The sequence below is a fragment of the Sipha flava genome, unplaced genomic scaffold (assembly GCF_003268045.1).
Source record: "Sipha flava isolate LNK unplaced genomic scaffold, YSA_version1 134_pilon_pilon, whole genome shotgun sequence".
Classification (NCBI taxonomy): Eukaryota; Metazoa; Arthropoda; class Insecta; order Hemiptera; family Aphididae; genus Sipha; species Sipha flava.
The window spans coordinates 962,839-967,522 of NW_020271760.1; the positions used below are offsets into that span (position 1 = coordinate 962,839).

The 4,684-nt window shown below is 35.0% G+C and overlaps 1 protein-coding gene across 1 annotated transcript in view; it reads left to right on the plus strand.

The window, feature by feature from the left end:
* Positions 1-3,852: 3,852 nt before the first annotated feature.
* Positions 3,853-4,684, plus strand: part of LOC112679295 (cyclic nucleotide-gated channel rod photoreceptor subunit alpha) — a 164,039-nt gene continuing 163,207 nt past the window's right edge. The window contains exon 1 of the mRNA XM_025549043.1: positions 3,853-4,344. The gene's annotated coding sequence lies outside the window, so the exon portion shown is untranslated. The remainder of the gene's footprint in view (positions 4,345-4,684) is intronic.

Sequence of the window (4,684 nt, forward strand, 5' to 3'; positions counted from 1 at the left end):
AATGTTTACAAATATTTAAAAATGTATTCATATTACACACGATGTTTTATTTAACTCTTAAATATGCAACTATTATTAACACGTAAGTAAGTAATAAATAGTATATTACTTACTTTTAAGAGTTATTTATGGTTTTAGAAATGTGAAAATACTTTCAAGTGCACAAAAGTATGAAATATAATTATTTTTAATACTCTCTTTTTAATAACTTTTATACCTACCTAATGCTTTTATTGTTAATAATGTTGAACCACACCCAATATTTAATTTTTCACTAAATCATATTCATATACTATTATTATAATAACTTACTAACAAACGCTACATATATATTAGTTTTCCTTTCCATTAGCCGCTACATTAATTATATCTTCGTGATTTATAATGAAATGAATACATAGTAATTACTAATGAGTTTCCTACATACGAATATATATATATATATATATATCCATTTCCACAACTTTCTGAATAGATTCTTCTCGTTTAAATGCATACTTAATTATTGCTGGGTCTTTTTTAAAACAATTTTTTATAATATTTTAGGTACATAACAGTATTTTAACAATCGATTTAAAAAGAAATATATGAAATGGATGACATTTTTAAGAAAGATACATTTTACAGGAGTGTAGTGCCCTAGTAGTTTATCCTATATGATTCGGTGTATTGGGCGATTGAAAAGAGAATAGAACAGAGTATGAATGTTGTGGAAATGAGAATGCTTAGGTAGATGAGTGGAATGACAAGAAAATATAGAAAAAATAACGAATATGTGAGAGGAAGTATTGATGTAGCGTCGTTTGTGGACAAGACGAGAGAAAATAGACTGAGATGGTTTGGGCATGTAATGAGACGAGAGCAGTAAGAGTGGTTATGAGAATAAATGTTGGGAGAAAAAGGTAAGAAGAAGACTGAAAAAGAGATGATTGGATATGACTGAGAATGATATGAAGGTCGTTGGTATGTGCGTAGGGTTTTTAGAAATAGAGACGAGTGGAGGTTTAAGACAAATATTTGGGATAAAGGTGAGGAAGAATTAGAAGAAGAATTTAAAAGAAAAGATACATGACATTGTTTATGAAATTATAGAGTAGATATTTACCTAATAAATATGAATTGTCATTTAAAACACCAATAATTTCAATAAATAACTGCCAAAATTAAGTTTATATTAAATCATATTAATAAATCATAAACGTTCGAAATAAAAGTATTTCGTTTGATAAAATAATCTGTTGGCTTAAATATTGGGAATTAATTAGAACTCGGTAATAAGTTATTAATATGTGTAATATATTTTAAAATAAAATTATATTTTAACTAATTTAAATAATTAAATGTATATATAATTATAATAAATCTGCTATCTTATGTGATACATATAAGTACTGGTATATTTTTATTTTTTAACGAACTAAATGTATGTACCTATTTAGATTTAAAGTGAAATATATTGCCTTAACAATTGTGATTTATTTTTAATCAATATATTTTCGAACAGTCGTTTTATAAAAAATGTTGAATGCAAGATCTTGAAAAATATTTTATATAATATTTTGGTAAAGTTTTTAATTTTGTATCTTTTTGCAGCGCTTAAAAACGCTATGTCAAACAAAACATTGGGCTAAATATTTACGTAAATTAGTAAATATAACAGAGTTAAATTTTTTGAAAAGACTTTAAAGTTTGAATAACACATCTTGTTTTCATGATAATTTTGTACAGTTAAGTATAGTATACTTATAATTATATTTTAAGAAAAAACATAATAATACTACATTGCTGAATAACATTTTTTATAGGTATGGGATAATTATATTACACAAACATTTCTTCAGATTAGAATGACTTACACAACAATGCACTTTGTACGCACTTGGATCTAAATTCCACCCAATCATTTACTATCTCGTGCATGATATGCATCTCTTTTAGTTTAAATTCATTTTCTCAAACAATAGGTACATCATTTTATAAATTTTTTAGCTACACAATGTAATTATTCGTTTATACTGTATAAACTAAGCGTGCATTTTAAAACATGCTGGATTAAACATTATTTAAAGAGAAATAAATTTAAAAAAAAAATGAATAAATATTTCTCTATTCAGTGCTATACGAAAGTTCAGTCTTCAACAGCTTTATACAAAGTGTTCCATACATGCAGTAACTTAGTAATAATTACAATATTATCCGCAATAACCGAATCGAAAAAAATAATGATACATATATCCTACGAAGTCGATATTCCGATATCAATATACTTTTAGTGTTTGCGGTTACGCGTGTGTTTCCTAGGCGCGTATCCAAACTGGGTATATGGGGTTTTAATCTCCTTCTCATGGTGGATTTTGTGCTTACGTGCCAATAAATTGTAATGCTTTATAATGAAAATGTGAATAAAATACTCTTAGTTGAAATGTAAGTAAAAGAGAAAAATGCACAAAAACAATATAAAAAATTGCTTATTATTATAAAAGATTATAATGTTAGATATAGAGAATCAAACTTTTTTACGCACCCCAAAAATATCATTCTGTCTATGTTCCAGATACTTAAATCTGCTATTCGACCTCGGATGATAGTGACACAATTTTGCATCTCCGAGGGTGATTCCTATCGGAGGGATTTGGGAAACGTAATTGGCCTGACACGTGTTCGGTGCTAAGATAAAGATTAACGCGGTAGTGGCGGCGGCAGTACAGTCATAATAAGTATTATGTTATTATACGTATATTATGTCGGTAAGGTTTGAGAAATAATGTAAATAAAAAAGAGAATCAACGAAATTTATATACTCGTACATAATTATATTAGTATTATGTTATAACACGTTATAGTGCTCTACAACACATAAATGTAACGATAAAATACATTGTGGGTGAAAAAATTAATTATTCACTAATAAATGTCTACAACCAATTGACAAATCAGACAGTACCGTTAAATATCATTTGTTACAGATAAATTACATAAATTACCATCGAAAATGAAGATTTTCGTTATTCAATTGAATTGGTTTGGACATAGTATCGCATTACCAGTAATTTCTTTATTATTAACCTTAAGGCTAATCTGCCAGACCAATATCTGCATGAACGTTTTGTAAAGCATACCTGTTTCAGCCTGTCACTGCGGCCAAAAGTCAACGTGTTCTACGAGAATTTCATAACGGTCATATGGGCACACAATTATGTCCCTGTTAAATGTAGTACGATAACAATAGGTGTACCAGCCAGGAAATCGGAAAAGATTTAGTTCCAAGTGATCCTCACATCTTTTCCTTGTAAACATAATAATGAATCAATTTACAATGGTACAGAAGAGATTTTATTTATTTTTTTCTAGACATAAACGTTACAACATGTTGTGCATTTGGACGAAAACATTCAGCAAATAATGGAAACACCGGTACTGCGTTGATTAGTCGGTCACTAATGCATTAACGGCGATTGCCGGAAACAACGTAAACGTCGAGACGAAGGATTGTACGGTAACAAGTACGCATAAATAATGTTTTGGAACGTGCGTGTGTACTGGGATGTATATACGTGCGTTGACGAGAGTAACTACGACGACGTGAAAACCGGGCGAACATAAGAACGAGGAAAAAGATTAAAAAAAAAAGACTCGCGTACCAGCGCGTTGGATGCTGGAACGAGGATTTCGGAGCACGGAGACGCACGTACAGGCGGCGGAAAGTCCGTGATGGTGGCGGCGGCGGCGGCGGCGGCGGCGATGGTGGTGACGTATCGCGGTTGCGCGCGCACCTTTACTATCCTCCCCTCGGAGCAGTGAAGGGACCGAAGAGTGGCCGCCGCCACCGACCATGACGCCGTCACCGCTCCCGGACCGACGCCGTAGTGTACCCAGATCGCGTACATTGTGATGTTGTGAACCGGACGGGTGTCTCGCCGCGGCGTTGCGTACAAAGAGTGTGTGCAAGAGATACATAAGAGACAGAGCGAGCGAGAGGGCGCGCGGCCGCGTGTCATTACTATCATGGTGAAAACCGTTTTGTGAATAATTACACGAGTACGATTACCGTTATTTTTTCGTATACCTTGTTGTGTGACGAGCGAGCCAAGGAAAATTTTAATAGAGAAAAAAAAACGATTGTACGTGGTTTGAAACGTGATCGCGAGACGCGCGCCGACCGAACGGATGGAAAAAAAATAAATAGAAAAAAAAAAAAATCGTACATAATCGAAAGGGCCCACGGCGTGTGCGTCGGTGCGGGGACGCGCGTGTCCGATCCGTCTGGTCGCACGTCCATCGCCGACCGGATCGTACGTGGCGAGTTGCTGCTGCCGCGTACAACCACCGGCACATCACCACCCGGTAAGTCTCGTAGCGCGAATCCGTATTCGTTTATCCGAGTCCCGTTCAATAACTGCCGGCCGTTTAAGGGTGCACGGTCGCGGTGATCGTTCGCGCGTTTGACCAGGAAACGTGTACGTTTCCGACTGTAACAACGGGTTAACGTCCGCGAAAAACCAGTTTACGCGTACGCGTGTTGGTTCGATCGCTTCCGACGGGGCGGTATACGGCGTGTCCGCTGTGTATTATTCTAAAACCAATGTCCGAACGATCAATCGCGTGTAAAAACGCGTCTACAACCCCCCGAAAAAGCCACCGGCACGCCGACGGGTGCCAGCCGGCCGACCGACGCCACTGATCG